Here is a 22,486-nt window from a genome sequence, read left to right as displayed (position 1 = left end):
GCACTGTACAGCCCTAACCAAACCAGTTACAGATTGTAAAAGGAGCTGGAGCTCCTCATTTAGCGATAAACTCCTCCTCAATTTTACATCTGCCTTCCGCGATGTTGTTGCTCCACACTGTTGCACACAAAAATATGTCAACAACTAGACTTTATCGTTATTATCGCGGGAAGACTTATTCTTATCGTGGGGAGAATTTTTATCGGTATATCGCAAACGATAAGATATCGCCCATCCCTACTGACCCATCAACTGAATCCTTGATACTTTTGAATTTGCTACTTTTGGCATTTTTCAAAAAGAAAAAAGCAACCTGGTTGGAGAAATGATGTGATCGATAACCCCACATAGCGTTTCTAACAACATAGGAATCTGCTAAATATGATATTACATAAATACTTTGTGTCAGTCAAAAGACTGTAATTTTATTACATGCATTTAGTAGATTAACAATATGTAAGCTGGTAACAATCAGGTAAACATGAACACAGGAGGCTGGATACAGCTATTGAGTACACAGTAATATGATACAGTGCCTTTCTACCTGATACAAAAGCACCTCAAAGGCAGCTCACTCGTCACTGCTCTGTGGTCGTCCCACTGTCCTGATAAAACTCCTCCACCCTGTTCTTCATTAAGAGCGCAAATATACACAGGCAAACAGCTCTGTACGTAGACACCTGGAGAACCGAGCAGCTGTCTTCAGCTATTCTTGTTCCCAGGCATGATGTCTTTATCTTTTAGAGGACAAAATAATCATAAGTACACTGTAGAGGTAAGATTCCTTAGAGATCCTGACGTTATCTTTTCTTCCACCCTCTCATATGCACCGTATCGGGCTGCTAATTGCTCCAGCATTTAGAATGGACAGTTAAAGTAGAGGGTAATGAAAAAGCTCATGTGCAGAATTAAACAGGCCCTGCAGTGAGATTGTCCACACTGCAGACACATCAGAAAACACACACGCACTATAAACACCCCGACCAAAGAGCTTGTAAAGCAAGCCACCACATGTATCTCTGATATGAAGGCTGGCATATCACTCACACGGAGTCTTTCTCTCTGCTATCTTCAGAGGGAACAAAACCTAAGTGTGACCTTAAGACAAGGTCAATGATTATGCATTATGCTAACACAATATAAGTCCTTTCTCTTTCGCTCTCTCTCTTTAAGCTCAGGTGAAAGCATGCTGTGTTTACACACATCTCATCCAAGTCTGATGGGTCACAATGGTCAGCTAGTCAATAAGTCATCCAACAGAAGACTTGTCAATTAGTAAGGTTAACTAGTTTGTCTAAATTTATGTATAACAAGTTTTACAGTGTGCATGGTAAAACCCTCTCATAGAAGTTGCTCCTTTTGATTCATCCCCTTTAAAGCAGACATTTGCATTTGTATTATGTTCCGTTGCACTCCATCTTCCAGTTTTTAAACATGAAAACCCTTCCAAACAGCCCCTATGAAACATGTCTGATTGGGTGAACCTCAAATCAATCCAAATCTATAAAATCTCAAAACTGAAACCCAAACAGTTATACAGGGGTACCCAAAGATTGATTAGTCGACTAGCCATTTAGGCAAACCATCAGCTAGTTGATTTCGAAAATAGGATCCTAGCCGACAGGATAGAAAGAGAAGGGATGAACTGAAGGGAATACTAAGAAACAAAAGGCAAAGAAAAGGGGATGTGAAAAGAAAAAAAAAGGATAGGATGAGCAAAGAAACAAGTAGTGATATGAAAGCATAGGACAGGATAGGATCGACAAAAAGGGATGCAAAAAGATATGAGCAGATAGGATAAGCAAAGACACAGGAAGGGATACACAGGATAGGATAGGATAAGATAGGATAAGATAGGATAGGATAGGATAGGATAGGATAGGCTGGAAAGAAAAATAAATGCAATAGGATAGGCAAAGAAATAGGAATAGATGTAAAAGCATCTAGGATAGGATAGGACAAAAGGCAAGAGAAAAAGAAAAGCTGTGAAACCATTCCAAGACCAGAATGGAAAGGAAGTAGGCAAGTGGAGTACAGTAAATGGCAGAAAGAGAGGCGGAGGAAGAGAGGTTGCTGCTGTTGTTGCTGGGTCAGCAACTTGTCACAGAAAAGCTCAGCAGAGCACAGCAGTATTCCCACCAGTAAACAGAGAACAGGCATGACATCATCACTAGACACTCACAAGGACAACATCCAGCCAGGTGATAACTGCACGTGATTCTCGATAGAAGATCTTTAGATGTGCTTACCGATGAATTCCTATTCCTTTGCGTCCAGTCATTCAAAAATCGCAGCTACGAGTATCTACGAGAATAAATGTTCCAGCCATGGTGGCCATTCATTACCTGCAAATGCTGATTAAAAATCTTCAGTATCACAGAATCAATGCCTCCGCAGGAAGAACAGACAGACACCCATCGGCACCGGATCAATTTATCGTGCCATTTCTTCTCTCCGCTTCATTCTGAATGAGCTGTGCCGTGAGCAATCTCTTAAGCAGCCCTGTCATTAACCTACGACTCCAGAGGGGACGGGCTGCCAAGTGGGGCTGTCTGTGTGCTGATTGGTGGGGCAATCCCATCCAGCATGGCCTCGGGAGAGCCCCATGCTAATTCTCTTAATGGACTGGAGTCATGGTGACACTGCCAAAAGTACAGTGGGCACGCTCATTTTTAGCTGGAGAGAACAGAAGGAGCTGAGGGATGCTAGTTGATACAGAGAGGATGTGGCATGTGGTTTCTAGGTCAGTCAAAGCTGCACTATGTAATTTCTGCGCAACTAGTGACACCAAACACGCAAACATATGGTCCAAAAGATCACTTAATTATTCCAACAAGGATATAGTTTCCAATTTTTTTAATTGACTGATGTCACTTGAAATGGCACGGTGTAACTAAAACTGTTTTACAGATCATGCAATCTTTATGATTGGAATTTGAATTTGTTATTTTTAGGAAGTTTATAAAAACTGCTTATTTTAAAGCTCAGGCTGGTTTAAAGAGATAGTTTGCCCGAAAATGAAAATTACCCCATGATCTACGTTATATTTAAAAATGTCCTGGCTCTTCCAAGCTTTATAATGGCAGTGAATGGGTGTTGAGATTCAAGTCCAATAAAGTCCATCCAGCCAACATAAAAAGTACTCCACACAGCTCCAGGGGGTTAATAAAGGCCTTCTGAAGCAAATCGATGCATTTATGTATGAAAATTATCCATATTTAAAACTTTATAAACCATAATCTCTAGCTTCCGCTAATGGTCACATGCGTGTCATTCCAATGGATGAAGTAGGCATCGCCTAAGCAGCAGTGGGAATGTGCTAGCCTCGCGAGAACCAAGTTTTGTTTACAGCAAAGGAAAACCAGTCTCCTCTTATATCGAAATCCTTCGACATTTTTCTTCATAAATCTTCATTTGGTACTTCTAATTTGTGACCGGCGTTTTGCTTTGTTTTCTCCTCTGCACTTCCACATCCTACGTCATCCGCTGGAACGCCACTCTCTCGTGAACATGCGTATGACAGTTAGCGGAAGCTACAGATTAGAGTTTTATATAGGCATATTTTTCTTATACAAATGCATCGATTCGCTTCAGGAGGCCTTTATTAACACCCTGGAGCTGTGTGGAGCACTTTTTTAATAATGGATGGATGCACTTTATTTTGCTTCAAAATTTTGACCCCCATTCACTGCCATTATAAAGCTTGGAAGAGCCAGGACATTTTTAAATATAACTCTGATAGTATTAGTCTGAAAGAAGAAAGTCATATACACCTAAGATGACTTGAGGGGAGTAAATCATGGGGGCAATTTTCATTTTTGGGTGAACTAGCCTATACCTTTAAGTAGGGCTGGGTATCGATTCAGATGTTCCAATTCGATTCGATTTCGATTTTCAAGCTCTCAATTCGATTCGATATTCCATTCGATTTTTTATTTCAATTCTCGATTCGATTTGACTATATGAATGAATATAGATTTAATACAAATCCTATATTTATAAAAAATGAACAGTGAACATAAGATTACAAATGGTTAATTAATAGGAAATTAAGAGCCACAAACCTGTATATTAAACACTTTTTATTTTAGGTACACTTGGGTACAATAAAACAAAACCCAACTCTATATTTCAAATGCACACAATGAATAGACAGAATTTTGATGCAAGATGAAAAACTCATGCTGAAAATTGGACAAGTCAGAACAGTCGCATGCCTTGATCAAACAGGATCAGGTTATTTTATGTTTAAGATAAAACAAACATAAAATCTCACAGCATTAGCTGTAACATGGAGGCTGCAAGCCTATGAACGGTGTAGGAAAACTAATACTGGCCTTTGGGTGATAGTTCACCCAAAAATAAAAATTCTGTCATTTATGCATGTATGAATTTCTTTTCTTCTGTTGAACACAAAAGAAGATATTTTGAAGAATATGGATAACCAAACTGTTTTGGTCCCCATTGACTTCCATATATTGTTCTCCATACTATGGAAGTCAAGTCAATAGGGCCCATCAACTGTTTGGCATATAGCTTTGTTCTTGTCCACAGTATCTTTGTCATCGTGCTTGCGAAATCTAAAATGCTTCCATACCTCTGACTTTTTATGTGAAGGCTGGGCTCTACGCTTACTTTTCTTTTTAGGAGCACGTTCAAAATATTAAGAGCACCTTCTAAACAATTATCCAAAATGTTATCAAAAAGTAGCCTGATACTTTTAAAATGAAACAAACTGCCAGCAGGTGGTGGTAAGTCACTGATTTTTATCACTGAATCATTCATTCAATTTATTAATTCGAACAGCTGATTCATTCAGGAATGAATCAAGTGACTGTTTTTATGAATGGGTAATCATGCATCACTGACTCATTTAAAAGCGCAGGTTCATTCATAAACGAGACACCGCTGTGTTTGAATGGAGATGCATCTAGTGGATTAGACTAGTAATAAGATTAACGTAAATCTTATGTTCAATGTTTGTGGAAATAAATATTGAAAAAAATCGATTCGTGGCCTTCGAGAATCGATATTGAATCGACCACATTTTAAAAAACGATATATCGAAAAATCAGCCCAGCCCTACCTTTTTAAGCAAGCAGGTTTTATCCAGGGGGTTAGTTAAGCAAAACTGTGAACACTATGGCTAACCAATTAACCCTTTTGAAATGCAAAAATGTTTGAGACTTTCCAACAGACTTCACAAGTTTCACTTTCCCAGAGTTCGTTTCCACATTGTGTGAACAGTAGCCTGAGGGAATCAACCACTGCCCTTTTCCATAATGCCCCAGTGTGCGTGAGACAGTATCACATGATCTCCCACAGAAAATGAATGAAAGGACGACGTGTAAACACTTTTTCTCCAAGCCAATTACCAGAGTCTCCTCAATATATGAGCAATCATACAAGCTGTACCCTCAAAATCCATCAATAAAACCCCAAGAGTGTGTCTCTTTGTTTTGTCTATACTACCAGCATGCATCCTCTGACCTCTGGGCTAAGGTCACAAAGGCTGTACAAAGCATTGATCCATGGGTCAAAACAGTTCACAAGGGCCAATATTTGTAATTGCTGTCTTTCTCCAGGGAACAACAAGGTCAGGAGTAAACAGAGTAAACGGCTTTACTCAATACAATACTACTGAATAAATGTACCTTAGTGTGACATTACTGCAGAATATTTTTATACCAAAAGACTAAATTGGCTTCTATTTTGTGACAAACCAGAAATGAAAAAAAGTTAAGAAATGAAAGAAAACATCTGACAGAACGTGTCTATCTTTGCAGCTTTATTCATCTTCACTGCATAAGAAAGGCTACATCTGGGAATATGAAACCTAGAAAGCAATATAAAATTAAATAAAACAAAAACAAAGCAATACACCCATCCAATCCAAGTGCAGAGAAAACTATGACTGCTATATTCCTGAAGAGTGTAAACACTGTCTTCTGTGGTTCTATCAAAACATTGCTACGTTTGATTAAGTGGTCTGATGTGTCAAATCAATGGTGTGAGTTTGGGGCTGAGCTAACCATTTAACAGCACAATGGAAGACGTTGAAATCTTTAGCACTTCATCGTTGTTACTCATCCCAACCTGTTCAAGCTACAAAAAAAAGAATGTGAACTCAAACTGGCAGCTTATAAGGAAACCTGTGCAATTGTGCAAATTTTCTAAATGACTGTACTTACTAAATTACCATAGTACAATACCATAGACATACAATGAAGAAAGTAATTCAGCCACAGAGATAAGAAAATCACTTGGGGTAGAATCTTTTGATTTGGGCCTATAAGTACCCACCTAGCACTACTCAGACCACACTAGCAACCACACAGAAATGTACTTAAAGCCATTCAGAACACCATAGAAAAACCTTGGAGAACCACCATGATATCCTAGAACAGAGATCTTCAACACTGCTCCTAGACAACCAATGTCCTAAAAATGTTTGCTCCGACTTGCTCCTTTTCAAGTGATCCTGAAGACCTTGATGTGCATGTTGTGTTTGATTAAGGTTGGAACTAAATTCTGCAGGATGGTGGGTATCCAGTAGCAGGGTTAAATAAATAGTTGAAAATTCTGTCATTAATTATTGACCACTTAATCAAACTCATGTCGTTCCAAACCGGTAAAACCTTCATTCATCTTCAAAACACAAATTAAGATATTTTTGATGAAATCCGAGAGCATTCTGAGCATTCATAGACAGCAACACAACTACCACGTTCAAGGCCCAGAAAGGTAGTAATGACATCGTTAAAATGCGTCGTGGTACTATCGCGAACGAGCGCTGAAGTCTGACATGGAAAAGGTGAAGAAATTGTTGAATGAAGTTGTTATTTTTGTTTTCTTTGTGCACAAAAAGTATTCTCGTAGCTTCATAAAATTACGGTTGACCCACTGATGTCACATGGACTATTTTAACAATGTCCTTACTATCTTTCTGGGCCATGAACGTGTCAGTTGCGTTGCTGTCTATTCAGGGTCAGAAAGCTCTCGGATTGAATAAAAAATACCTTAATTTGTGTTCCGAAGAAAAACAAAGGTCTTACGGGTTTGGAACAACATGAGGGTAATTAATGACAGAATTTTTGGTTGAACTAGGCCTATCCCTTTAATAATGGTTGACCAGAATCATGTTGTGGAGTTTCATTTCCCCAGAAAATCTAAAAATCTGGTTATTTTTGTAATTCCGTATGGTGCAGCTGCTGGTGCAGTAATTATAAACCTCCTTTCTATGTAAACCAAAGAAAACTGAGGGTGGCTCTGTATCCAAACCACATTTGATGTATCAATTCAGTGAAGCTGTCAGTGGTGAGAGTTAATATGTTTAACCAAGATAAACACGTAGGCTGCAAGATCTTACCAGTCACAGAGCTGTTTTCTACCTTGAAGTCCACATGAGTCTTCAGCACATATAAATACCACAGACGGTGATGATGATGATGGTGAAACTGCAGCCCATACAAGAGTAAACAGTAATATCTTTATCTTTGCCACTTTTGCCATCACCAACATGTTCTCTGCAATCATAATCACCTCGATCCTTATCATAATCAACATCTGTCAAACATCAACAGCAACAATCTTCTAACAAGTCTCCAGAGTAAAACTCCTAGCAACTGTACAAACCTTCCAAAGTCGACCAAACAATGACTTCCATGACTGACCCATTTCCCTACACCCCATGCTCCCTGAGCAGTAACCCAGCAACAGATCCACAACACAGCTACAGAGATAGAGTCCTGTCTAATCATAGAGCACCGCCCGAACACTCGGACACACTCTGTTGGTCTTCCCTTTTATTTTGCTTACTTTCGATCCCGAACGAGCCCCCTCGGAGTGTCCTCCGACTGTGAGGAGAGGTGAGAGGAAATGAGTGGAGAGCTGGAAAATGTGAATGAGGGGGAGAGAATCATTCCAACAATGAGACCCATAGAACCGCACCCCCCACCCCCCAGTGCCTTATACACTTCTGCCGAGTTTAGTTCATCTGGAAAAACACTGGGAAAGAAAGGCAAAATGAGTGGAGGTGTGGTTCTGGAACTGCATAAGCACTCGTGGGAAACATCCACGATATCTTGACTTTGATGAGAGCTGGCATGCAACTACCACTAATGGTTTTAGAGTATAACGCTGTAAATACGCTGACGTACCATGCTTTCCGGCATTATTTATTCAATGGTACAATTTTTATTGATTGCACTTGACATACTCATGGAAAATAGACCTTAACACACAATACCACAGTGTCCTCCGCTACCGTACACTACAAATCCACAGAGTACCAGAGCTGACAATAACACAATCCACACCCGAGACCTTTACAAGCAAGCAAGCAAGAACCATTCAATGAGGACTCCTCACATGGACAAGCCCGATTAACATTCCTCTATTCAAGCCAAACAGCCTCACTGGGATCAAAAGATACAGCACTACATTTCTTCCTTTTATCTGCTGGCCTGTGAATGAAAGAGCTAATTTTAACTGCTCAAACCATAGTCAACATGGATCCTTACAATTAAAATCATTGAAGGAGCTCATAAATTATCTTTGTGTTAAAGACAACATGATTCACATTAAATATAACTTCCATAATGTGGAGTATTGCAGAGTGACACTGAATATCCACTTGAAAATAAAGTAAGGGAGGACTTCATTCATCCATAGAGATTTGATTGAAGTGTGAAAAATAGGCTAATAAAAATATTACTGATTAATATTATTCGGTAACACTTTAGTATAGGGACCAATTCTCACTTTTAACTAGTTGCTTATCAGCATGACTATTATTAACATATTGGCTGTTTATTAGTAATTATAAAGCACATATTCTGCATGACCATATTCTAGCAATATCCCTAATCCTACCCAATTCCTAAATTTAACAACTACCTAAGCAGCAAACTAGGAGTTTCTTGAGGCAAAAGTGATAGTTAATTGGTTTGTTAATGGCGAGAATTGGACCTTAAAATAAAGTGACCTATTATTCTTTATGAGATTATGCTATTCCCCTGAAATAAAGTCTTAGTTATAACAGCAGATAGGTTGTTAAGAAAGTATGTTAGGTACATTTTGATTTTCTGTTCACCTATAAACGAAAATTCTGTCATCATTTACTCACCCCCATGTCATTCCAAACCTTCAAACCTTCTTTTTACTGTGAAACACAAAAGGTGATATTTGAAAGAAAGTGTGTTTGCCCATTCAGTGAAATCCATCAAAGATTCTGTTATAAAAGATACCCTGGGGATGTGGAGCGAAAAGTCATCATAGACCAGTATGATGTTTGCCAGGCAACCTAGCCTACCAGTGGGATGGAGAACCCAAAGGTTTAACTAAAATTAAACAGTACAAACATAAAAAAACACCCACAGGTTCACACTCATTTCTGGACAAACTCTACACTGATTTTCTCCACTGACAATGAGCCATGAACCTTTTTGTCTCCTGGTCCATTGACTAAACATTTCCTGAGGAATTCAAACCAGGCCTGTTATTCTTGGAGATGAAACAACTGCAACAACAGAAAGAGGGAAAGCACTTGCTAATTGATTTGCAGAGGGAAAGGGGGAGTCGGTTTAGTTAATACAAGACAGCTTATCGTTTATGGCTCTTGAATCGTGTTAAAGGCAAGTTACCAGCTATTACAATGAATAACATTAAACTGGGCAACCATTACCCAGTTAAACTAACTTGCAAGAAACTGTATCTCTCCATCCATTGTATGTATAATGACTAGGCTTATTGTGCAGACAACACAAAGCTTTATCAGCTCAGTAAGGCTCAGTTCAGAACTGTAGTATTTTGACTGAGCTGTCTTAATATGGTAAAAACATTAATTTACCAACACAAAACACATCAAACTAAACTGATACTAAACCAAGCAAATCAACCACAGCTCATTAAGATGCAAACTAATTACTCAGAATCAATTACATAAGTGAAGTGAGTAAATTGTATTCAATTAGCCTAATGAACCATATGCAATAAACATTATAATCAAAAGCCTCAGAAATCAGCTACGCAAAACGTCACCCAACAGAAACCATTTTAAAATCTTCAGTTTGGCTGCCAACTATATTGGTCTACCACCAGTATTTTTTACAGTTTCCCAAAGAACAATACTATGGGATATTTAAACAGGAATTTTGGAAATCTCTTATTAAGCATTTGGGAGATTTATTCACCTCAAACTCGCGTTAATTTGTTTATGTGTCTTTTTCTATAAAAAAAAAATACAGGGAGACATTTTGCAGAATGTTCAAGCTGCTCTTTTCCATAAACTAGGACCAGTGACTGTCAAGATCCATAAAGGACAAAAAAAAAGCATAAAAATATTCTTATGACTCATGAACTCCATGTTCTGAAGCAATACAATAGTGGAAGAGCATAATACTAACTTACTCAAAAACATCCCAAATATGGGCATCACAATCACTCATAAAACATGCGAGAAGCAAAATCAAAGTGGGATTTTGATGAACAATGTCTCCATTTTTGGATGAACTATACCAATAACTATAAATCCTGGACTGATATCCTTTACCATATGGCATATTGTTAGGGCATCACAACATCATTAGCACCTCGCTAATGCCAAAGGCCTACAGGCCTATTTAAGAGTATTAGTTTAATCTTAGAATGCATATAGCCAGATTAGCCAACCATCCACAACAGTCAAACATCAATCTCCTGCCTTTTCACTACTTAAATTTTGGAGGACAGCCCAAATATCCCAAGACATAATGGCCCAATGTAATCCAAAGCCATTTGATAATGACCTCCTTAACAGCAGGCCCGTGATCCAACTAAAAAAAACAAAAACAAACACATTCAGAAAGCATGATTTTAATTACACTCTCTGTGAAAATACATAGGGAGAATGTACAAGAGGTAAGCTGATATGACTCACATTAATTACCCAATCATATTACCTCATACAAGTTTCAGAGGAGTTCAGAATGAAGTTGGTTGCTGCTACAAGCTTTTCCAGCATCTTGAAAGTGCTGCTTTCACAGTACTTTGTCTCAATCAATCAATCAATACATTATTAATGGGGTGCCACAGAATTCGTTAGTCAGATTAAATGGAAATGCTCAGACTTAGCATTCATGCAACAGTTCTCTGGGCTCCTGATCATGAATAACACCCACTACATGAATCAAACCATTTCTAACATTCAGAAAGCTCTCTTTACTCAATTGCCCATAATTCAAAGCATGAGGTCACCATATATATATTGGGCAATAAGCAAAACACAGCTGTTTTTAGATTATGCTTTTCTATCACAGTAAAAAACGTGAGGAATCCTGATACTAGGGATGCACAAAACATAATATTGTCAAAATCGACTAGCTGGTAGATTGTTTTGTATAATTATGCTAGTTTCACCCAGATTGAACAGGTTTATAAGGGTATGTTTACATAAAACACATTCTTGCATTCAAAAACTGTTAGAGCGTAACAGTTTGGAACATAATTAAGGGATCTTGAGGTGTGTTTTTTTAAAGTTGGATTATTTTTAACTTGAGAAAGTATCTTAACTTCAACGTTAATGGTGATGCAACAATGGTGACAAAAATAGCGACACCATCTGAATGTATGCCTGTATGCTAGGGCTGTGCAAAAAAATCTAATGCGATTTTCATGCGCATCTCGTCAGTAAAGCCACTCCTGTGATTAGTAGTAAATCTCCAGCACGTGCTTTCAGATGGAGCTGTATTTACTACACAGAGCCGTAGTTCACTGACAAGCTACACAAAATCGAGTTCAAAATCGGCAATGAATCTGTGAATTTTGAACGCGATTTTGTGTAGCTTGTCAGTGAACTACGGCTCTGTGTAGTAAATACAGCTCCATCTGAAAGCACGTGCTGGAGATTTACTACTAATCACAGGAGTGGCTTTACTGACGAGATGCGCATGAAAATCGCATTAGATTTTTTTGCACAGCCCTAGCATACAGGCATACATTCAGATGGTGTCGCTATTTTTGTCACCATTGTTGCATCACCATTAACGTTGAAGTTAAGATAATTATTCAATGGTACAATTTTTATTGATTGCACTTGACATACTCATGGAAAATAGACCTTAACACACAATACCACAGTGTCCTCCGCTACCGTACACTACAAATCCACAGAGTACCAGAGCTGACAATAACACAATCCACACCCGAGACCTTTACAAGCAAGCAAGCAAGAACCATTCAATGAGGACTCCTCACATGGACAAGCCCGATTAACATTCCTCTATTCAAGCCAAACAGCCTCACTGGGATCAAAAGATACAGCACTACATTTCTTCCTTTTATCTGCTGGCCTGTGAATGAAAGAGCTAATTTTAACTGCTCAAACCATAGTCAACATGGATCCTTACAATTAAAATCATTGAAGGAGCTCATAAATTATCTTTGTGTTAAAGACAACATGATTCACATTAAATATAACTTCCATAATGTGGAGTATTGCAGAGTGACACTGAATATCCACTTGAAAATAAAGTAAGGGAGGACTTCATTCATCCATAGAGATTTGATTGAAGTGTGAAAAATAGGCTAATAAAAATATTACTGATTAATATTATTCGGTAACACTTTAGTATAGGGACCAATTCTCACTTTTAACTAGTTGCTTATCAGCATGACTATTATTAACATATTGGCTGTTTATTAGTAATTATAAAGCACATATTCTGCATGACCATATTCTAGCAATATCCCTAATCCTACCCAATTCCTAAATTTAACAACTACCTAAGCAGCAAACTAGGAGTTTCTTGAGGCAAAAGTGATAGTTAATTGGTTTGTTAATGGCGAGAATTGGACCTTAAAATAAAGTGACCTATTATTCTTTATGAGATTATGCTATTCCCCTGAAATAAAGTCTTAGTTATAACAGCAGATAGGTTGTTAAGAAAGTATGTTAGGTACATTTTGATTTTCTGTTCACCTATAAACGAAAATTCTGTCATCATTTACTCACCCCCATGTCATTCCAAACCTTCAAACCTTCTTTTTACTGTGAAACACAAAAGGTGATATTTGAAAGAAAGTGTGTTTGCCCATTCAGTGAAATCCATCAAAGATTCTGTTATAAAAGATACCCTGGGGATGTGGAGCGAAAAGTCATCATAGACCAGTATGATGTTTGCCAGGCAACCTAGCCTACCAGTGGGATGGAGAACCCAAAGGTTTAACTAAAATTAAACAGTACAAACATAAAAAAACACCCACAGGTTCACACTCATTTCTGGACAAACTCTACACTGATTTTCTCCACTGACAATGAGCCATGAACCTTTTTGTCTCCTGGTCCATTGACTAAACATTTCCTGAGGAATTCAAACCAGGCCTGTTATTCTTGGAGATGAAACAACTGCAACAACAGAAAGAGGGAAAGCACTTGCTAATTGATTTGCAGAGGGAAAGGGGGAGTCGGTTTAGTTAATACAAGACAGCTTATCGTTTATGGCTCTTGAATCGTGTTAAAGGCAAGTTACCAGCTATTACAATGAATAACATTAAACTGGGCAACCATTACCCAGTTAAACTAACTTGCAAGAAACTGTATCTCTCCATCCATTGTATGTATAATGACTAGGCTTATTGTGCAGACAACACAAAGCTTTATCAGCTCAGTAAGGCTCAGTTCAGAACTGTAGTATTTTGACTGAGCTGTCTTAATATGGTAAAAACATTAATTTACCAACACAAAACACATCAAACTAAACTGATACTAAACCAAGCAAATCAACCACAGCTCATTAAGATGCAAACTAATTACTCAGAATCAATTACATAAGTGAAGTGAGTAAATTGTATTCAATTAGCCTAATGAACCATATGCAATAAACATTATAATCAAAAGCCTCAGAAATCAGCTACGCAAAACGTCACCCAACAGAAACCATTTTAAAATCTTCAGTTTGGCTGCCAACTATATTGGTCTACCACCAGTATTTTTTACAGTTTCCCAAAGAACAATACTATGGGATATTTAAACAGGAATTTTGGAAATCTCTTATTAAGCATTTGGGAGATTTATTCACCTCAAACTCGCGTTAATTTGTTTATGTGTCTTTTTCTATAAAAAAAAAATACAGGGAGACATTTTGCAGAATGTTCAAGCTGCTCTTTTCCATAAACTAGGACCAGTGACTGTCAAGATCCATAAAGGACAAAAAAAAAGCATAAAAATATTCTTATGACTCATGAACTCCATGTTCTGAAGCAATACAATAGTGGAAGAGCATAATACTAACTTACTCAAAAACATCCCAAATATGGGCATCACAATCACTCATAAAACATGCGAGAAGCAAAATCAAAGTGGGATTTTGATGAACAATGTCTCCATTTTTGGATGAACTATACCAATAACTATAAATCCTGGACTGATATCCTTTACCATATGGCATATTGTTAGGGCATCACAACATCATTAGCACCTCGCTAATGCCAAAGGCCTACAGGCCTATTTAAGAGTATTAGTTTAATCTTAGAATGCATATAGCCAGATTAGCCAACCATCCACAACAGTCAAACATCAATCTCCTGCCTTTTCACTACTTAAATTTTGGAGGACAGCCCAAATATCCCAAGACATAATGGCCCAATGTAATCCAAAGCCATTTGATAATGACCTCCTTAACAGCAGGCCCGTGATCCAACTAAAAAAAACAAAAACAAACACATTCAGAAAGCATGATTTTAATTACACTCTCTGTGAAAATACATAGGGAGAATGTACAAGAGGTAAGCTGATATGACTCACATTAATTACCCAATCATATTACCTCATACAAGTTTCAGAGGAGTTCAGAATGAAGTTGGTTGCTGCTACAAGCTTTTCCAGCATCTTGAAAGTGCTGCTTTCACAGTACTTTGTCTCAATCAATCAATCAATACATTATTAATGGGGTGCCACAGAATTCGTTAGTCAGATTAAATGGAAATGCTCAGACTTAGCATTCATGCAACAGTTCTCTGGGCTCCTGATCATGAATAACACCCACTACATGAATCAAACCATTTCTAACATTCAGAAAGCTCTCTTTACTCAATTGCCCATAATTCAAAGCATGAGGTCACCATATATATATTGGGCAATAAGCAAAACACAGCTGTTTTTAGATTATGCTTTTCTATCACAGTAAAAAACGTGAGGAATCCTGATACTAGGGATGCACAAAACATAATATTGTCAAAATCGACTAGCTGGTAGATTGTTTTGTATAATTATGCTAGTTTCACCCAGATTGAACCGGTTTATAAGGGTATGTTTACATAAAACACATTCTTGCATTCAAAAACTGTTAGAGCGTAACAGTTTGGAACATAATTAAGGGATCTTGAGGTGTGTTTTTTTAAAGTTGGATTATTTTTAACTTGAGAAAGTATCTTAACTTCAACGTTAATGGTGATGCAACAATGGTGACAAAAATAGCGACACCATCTGAATGTATGCCTGTATGCTAGGGCTGTGCAAAAAAATCTAATGCGATTTTCATGCGCATCTCGTCAGTAAAGCCACTCCTGTGATTAGTAGTAAATCTCCAGCACGTGCTTTCAGATGGAGCTGTATTTACTACACAGAGCCGTAGTTCACTGACAAGCTACACAAAATCGAGTTCAAAATCGGCAATGAATCTGTGAATTTTGAACGCGATTTTGTGTAGCTTGTCAGTGAACTACGGCTCTGTGTAGTAAATGTCGCTCCATCTGAAAGCACGTGCTGGAGATTTACTACTAATCACAGGAGCGGCTTTACTGACGAGATGCGCATGAAAATCGCATTCGGTTTTTTGCACAGCCCTACTGTATGCCAATTCTTTTAAAGGGGACAAACTTAAAGACGTAAAGGAGTTTTACTGTGTAACCTGTCTAAATGATAGCAAGCTATTATATTAAAACTAAAAATTAAAATACAAAAAATGACAAACTACTCTATCTAGGGCCCTATGATTTCCGCGATGCAGAAAATGCGGATGGAATCGCTGAATCCAGTCATTAAAACAGAATTTATTATATAACATGGAATGTCAAAGAATTTGACAAATTTTGGATGAATAAATCAATAATAGATCAGTACATTTAAATCAAAACACGTGTCTTTGAATATTAAGCAGAAAAATACAATTTAAATATGAATTCTTCATGTGTGAATGAATGGCGCAGACTCACGATTTCATTTACTACGCACATACTGAGAGTCACACACAGTCATACACTCTGAGAGTCACTTTAGGAGTATCTTACCGTATCTTTTGAGAAGAACTAGGCCTATCATCATATTCTTCTTCTTCTTGTTCAATGGCCGTTCCTATCATCATATCATATGAAAACAGAAACTTAAAGGTCTTCACAGCAACCCGTCAAAATAAAAGTTTGGTTTAACTTGAAGAAACAGCGACAGAAATATTACTACTACTACTAATAATAAAATTATTATTAAAATATTATCTTTTAAAGAAATATTTACCAGACAAATTATTTACCAGAATTTATTTAGCAGAAAAATGTAAATCCACAACACAGTATTTCTGAAAAAAGAAAGAAAATATTTTTAGATTTATATTTAAGAAATATTTTTTTTTTATAAAAATCAATTAATTAGAAATGCTTTTCGTTATTTTTTGAAACAATTTAAATGGAATCCATCAAATTAATGGAAAACACTTAAAAATAAAACTGAATTTGAGAAAAAAAATAAGACTGATTTCATAGGGCCCTATCCTTCTCACTATTCGACTAGTCAGTTGTTGGACTATTAGTCAATTAGTCAACTCTCATGAGATATTCTTGTACACTAGCACAGAAATTGCGGCATCTTGTCTGAAATATTTTTCTTTATTTGTTTCTTGGATCACCAAGAGTCAAAGCCAGCCTTCCTGACATGAATTTACATTTTCAGCTGATTGTTTCTTCCCATTCCCCTCCATTTTATTCTCATTTTGTCCTCTGCGTGTGGTGTCACTGGTGCCGTAGATTTTATCAGATGTAGTTGGCAAGCAAAAAGCTGCATCCCAGATTGTGACACTTAGAGCGAGAGCTAATTATAACCTCACATATGGGATATACAGCCAGAGGAAAGCAGGTGTTAGCTGTATTTTCTCCTTCCCGATGATATGGAAAACAATTTTTTTAACTTTCGGCTCTAACTCTTTTTAACGTCAAGCAATTCTCTGCTATATGCATCGAACTAAAACTTCGACCTTTTGCAAGGTTTTGATTTAAGTAGCCTATTATTAAAATGATTCAGATATCGCACGCCCTTGCGATATGCATATTGCGATATTTACATTTGCGATATTTCGATAATTTCGATATATCGTGCAGCCCTATTACACAGTGAAGACTAATTTACACAATGTATTTCTTATTTATTGTAGTTTTTTTGTCCTATTGCTCGTAATTAGTTTCTTATCCTTATTTCATCACTGACTGTTTATTTATCTCCAGTGAGCTTTAAGTTTTTTTTAAATTATTTTCTTGTATCAGTATGAAAATTCTATGGTATCAAAGATTTTAATATCATAAAAACCTTATTAAAAGAAAAAATAACTACATTGTGATATATATCGTTATCGTGATATAAAATTACTAAAGATGCACCGATCGATCGGCCAGGGATCGGAATCGGCCGATTTTCATTATAGTTCTTAGAAAGAAAATCGGAATCGGCAAAAATCGGTATCGGCAGATCACACTAACAAAAAATCGGAAATCGGCCAAGAAAATCGGTGCATCTCTAAAGAATACTCATATCATGATACAAGATTCTGGTCATATAACCCACCCCTAATGCTCACTACATCTTTACATCACCCAGCTGAAAAAAAGAGGCTGAAAATAATCAATACACGTAATAAGCAATAACCTTTACCATCAAGCTCTCTGTCCATTAATCATGCATTTTAATTCCCATCGTGCCCTTTCATCACAAAAACACACATCCTTTCTCTTGTGTCAAGTCAAGTCAGAGTACCAGAGGCCTTTTCACCAGTCAGACTTCATGAATCAGAAGGATGCAACCAAATTAGACTGTTGTGCCCAGAAATAATCTCATTCATGGATGAACTGACATTAAAATTAAGGCTGATACTGATAGGCTGATGATTATTTTCATGTTATGGCCAACGTTTTTGAATTTTTTTTAATTCAAATACAATTTTCTAAATGAAGTAAAAATACATGAAAAACTGAAATAATAATTAAAAAAGCTACAACTGCATTTAGGCGTCACAATATTATAATGTACTGTAAGAAAAATGGATAATACTTTTGAGATTTTCTGAAGATAACAATAGTTAACAGAGTTAACTAATTAAATTAACTTAATCTAGTTAGCACCAGATGATGGCAAAGGTCATGTCAGGTCTAAATGTAAAAACAGAGAAATGAGCATAAAGAATTAAATATGCAATATTTAATATGCTGATAAAAACAAATAAATATATAAATAAAATTTGGGTAATTTTTTTCTTTAAGAATCATTCACCAAATAAAAGCAAAAGAAAAAAAAAAAGTTCAAATCATATAATATCTCAATAAATCCATTATTACTCAGAAATTATGATCAATCAATAATCGTAAGATTTGATAGACAGATAGACAGATAGATAGATAGATAGATAGAATCAGCACCCAGGTGATGACGTAATAAATGACTGCTCATATTCCAGCATACGGCATTCGCATTGAACAAGAGTGAATGGTTTGTCCACGTTTCTTTTTTTTTCCATCGCTGTTGTTGTAATGTTTTGGGAAGCCAGAATGCGCATCCATCAACAGAAACATACAATAGCCGAACCCTGTTTGTTTTACGTGTTATTTATAGCAAACCATATTACAGATGCGTTGTCAGATTTAAGTTGAACCGCGGTCCTAGTGCGTGCCGAACCGTGTGTGGAGAACCGTACAGTTCAATTCTTTTCAGCGAACCGTTCCATCCCTGATAGATAGATAGATAGATAGATAGATAGATAGATAGATAGACAGACTCATGTGCATAATAAAAATTCATGTATCTCCTTAAGAACAAAATATAATACTAAAAGGTCAGCAGCTTGACCTCATATGACTGTGACAAAGTCCAGCACATACAGAAACATTCCTTTTTCCTGTCAAACAGCAGTGCTAATTTCCTTTTCCTTGCATAGTGACGACGGCCATCCTCAGTGTATCATCTAGCACGGATTCAAACATTTCAATGCAATTTATGCTAAATAAATGTGAACGTTAATGCATTTCAGGTCAACACAAACCCGATCGTTTTTTTATAAAGCAACTAAGCTGGTAGCAATAAGGGCATAATTGATTGACTATGTTAACAGATTGTTAAAACTAGGTCAAAGTGCATATTATTTGTGTCACAGTCACACTGCATTTGCCATCCTGCCTCATGTGACGCATGACATGGTGGTGATGAAGAAATGAAATGCACTTTCAATCATTCGGTTTACATTTAAACTCTACTGATCGTACCAAATGATCAAATCCAGATCTATTGATGCCTCTGGCTTTGCTAGTTCAGTCTCTTATATACTGATATGCACTGCTCTAAGCTAACGTACATTGAGAGCTGTCATATCTTTGAAGTACAGTACGGATTCCAAGGGGTGTGACGCTGCACTAGAGGAAAACACGGATTTCTTCAAAGAGCCTGAACTGCCTTATATATGGATATGACTTCCACACAGTCCATATATCCATTTATGTGTGAGACAATAATCCATTTCAGGCTATTAACTGTGGAGAAGACTGCCATTAAAGTGCGTATAGCGTGTGATGCTTTGATATTGCTTGCTGAAAAACAGATGTGCGTGCAACTCTAAAGCAAATGTGACTACATTATGTTGTAGGCAAGAAGGCATTTTGTAGTGAGGGTTCAATGCATCATCTTGTGATGTATCTGTTACCTGCTTAGCTTTCCTGGCTTATCACAACAATGTTTGTTATGATGCTCTTGCAATAAAGTAGCTATTGGGCTAAACTGACAGTTTAATGTAACGGCAGGTACAATTAATCTACAAATTACCAAGAGCCATGTTCTTTATACAACCTTATAGCTTCAAGACACGCATTTCATCAGGGATATTACATAAAAACAAAAAACAACTACTTTTGCAAATTACTTTTAGGTTTTTTTTTGTTTTGTTTTTGCCTGATCCCTACCAAATTCACCATACATGTAGTCTCAACATGTAATGTCAATGTGAAAATGATCAAAGACGCATTGATTTTGAATTCAACATGGCCGCCTGAAGCTGACAAAATATTAAGGGCGTGGCCTATTTAACTAAAAAAATAATAATAATAATAATTTTGACATAGGCTATATGTGGACGTGTAGATGATACCTTCACTAAGCTCTGTTGGTGGTGTCAAGATAGTAAAAAAAAAGCTTAATTGGATTTAAAAAAATTTTTTAATGTTTTATCACTAATGTTATTGTCATTTCATTTTTTGTTCAGTTTGTTGTACTTTGGTTTAGAGGAAGTTTAGGGGAAAATGTGTAAAAAGTGTAAAAATAATTGAGAAATTAGATCAAACTAAATAAATACATTGATTTAAAAAATAAATTAATACATAATAAATAAAACAGTACAGTAGTGAGTAGAAAAAAAAAAGTTAACATAATGGAACTAGAAATAGAAACTAAATACTATTCAAATATTTTTTTAAATAATATTAATTTTTAAATTAATAAAGTTGTCTTTAAGATGACATTAAGATGATCATATCCGGGGGTCTGTGACATCTAAAAGATTGAAACCCCCTTATTTAGATAATAAAAATAAAATAATAAATAGATAACTCTTTTAAATCCCAATCATAATGGCATTTACATCAAACGACACTACAATTTTTAAAAATGCTCTTTAATAAAGCCAGATATATTTTGCATTTGATGTCATTCTGCATATGTCTGTTATTCTCTTATTCAAGTAACTTACGTTTCGCCCAATCAGACAAATTCTGGGTTCCCTCCAAAATCATCTCACCCAATCAGCACACTCATGGGATTTCGACTCATTACGAATCGAACGTGTTCGAATCAAACGGTTCTGTTAAACGAGTAGTTAACCCGGATCACTGCGACTCGATCATATTCGAAGAAAACGCACTGAATTCGAACAGAACGTAAGACTAACGTACTACTCGTTGTATTTATGTTATATACAGTAAATATATGCCGTAAATAAAAACACCAGTAGGCTATGCTAAAGTCAATCACGGTTCTGGGTTCAGCAAGTCGCTGAGTTGATGACTCGAGAGGCGCTCGGATCGAATCATTCAGACCAGTTTTGTGAATCGGTTCATTTAACTGGTTCGAATAAAAATAAACGATTCGTTCACATCGCTACATTTAAGTCATTTGCAAACAGCTTGCGTTGGCACCTTGTCTGTAAATAGGCCATATAACATTTCCAAAGATATCCATCCATCATCTGTGAGAGGGAGGCTACGCGACCCCGTTCCTCGATGTCAATACGCCGTGGGACTTCATGTAACCCAAAATAAGCGTGTCTTCCAACAATATATTCAGAAAAGGTAAAACTGTGTCAAGCAACTCTCCATGCACCGAGAATAGCTGAAATTATCCTTGAATTTACGAGAATAACATATTAAAAATGTCAACAGGCGAAATCATGACAGATTATCAATATGCACGGTCAATCCACCCACATGCGAGAAAGAATAAATCAGTGGCTTCAAATTCACTGACAGATTGCAGAATTCAAACATCACGCCGCACGAGACTCAACACCGCCCATTCATTCGGCTCCATCATAACACGTCCACCATAAATCAACACCAAAGCGGCTTGAACTCCGAACGAGAGAGGAACTACACGTGCGATGCCTCAAAACGACTCATTTACAAATAATAAGAAGGAAAATATCAGGATTTCTTACCTGAAAGGCAGCCCGCACTCCCGTGCGCGAGAGATGATTGAGTTGATTTAGAGGCAGCGCGAGCTGAGCTGCGGTCCTGGCTCTGGAACACGAAGCCCCGCCCCTCTTGTTACTAGGGTCCCCCATCGAGGCGATAGGATGTTGAGATAAGTCCTTCAGCTCAAGTGCGATTATTGAACGATTCGTTGCCTACTATCAGCGTTACACACCCAGATATTAAACTAAAGACATGCAAGCATGCATCAGCGTGTGTAAGCGGGCGAAACTTGTGTTGATCTCTAAACCTGGTCCTTTAAATGTGCATAGTGATGAAGAAGCAGGAATAATAATAATATAGTGGACAAAACCAAGATATTAAAATTCATATGTGTGTGTGTGTGTGTGCATACATAATATACAGTATAATTTGTTGTGTGTGTGTATATATATATATATATATATATATATATATTTATATACATACAGTTGTGCTCATAAGTTTACATACCCCTTGCAGAATGCGCAAAATGTTAATAATTGAAACAAAATAAGAGGGATCATGAACATTGCATGTTATT

At 36.9% G+C, this 22,486-nt stretch overlaps 1 protein-coding gene across 1 annotated transcript in view; it reads right to left on the bottom strand.

Moving 5' to 3' along the window:
• The window catches only part of LOC107659514 (talin-2), a 180,427-nt gene extending 158,431 nt beyond the window's left edge, over nucleotides 1-21,996 (bottom strand). Inside the window, exon 1 of the mRNA XM_016448485.1 lies at nucleotides 21,930-21,996. The gene's annotated coding sequence lies outside the window, so the exon portion shown is untranslated. The remainder of the gene's footprint in view (nucleotides 1-21,929) is intronic.
• Between the last annotated feature and the right edge of the window lie 490 nt (nucleotides 21,997-22,486).

This window comes from Sinocyclocheilus anshuiensis, unplaced genomic scaffold (assembly GCF_001515605.1).
Source record: "Sinocyclocheilus anshuiensis isolate Anshui unplaced genomic scaffold, SAMN03320099.WGS_v1.1 scaffold387, whole genome shotgun sequence".
In the NCBI taxonomy this organism is placed as follows: domain Eukaryota; kingdom Metazoa; phylum Chordata; class Actinopteri; order Cypriniformes; family Cyprinidae; genus Sinocyclocheilus; species Sinocyclocheilus anshuiensis.
This window is presented reverse-complemented; position numbering and strand designations above follow the sequence as displayed.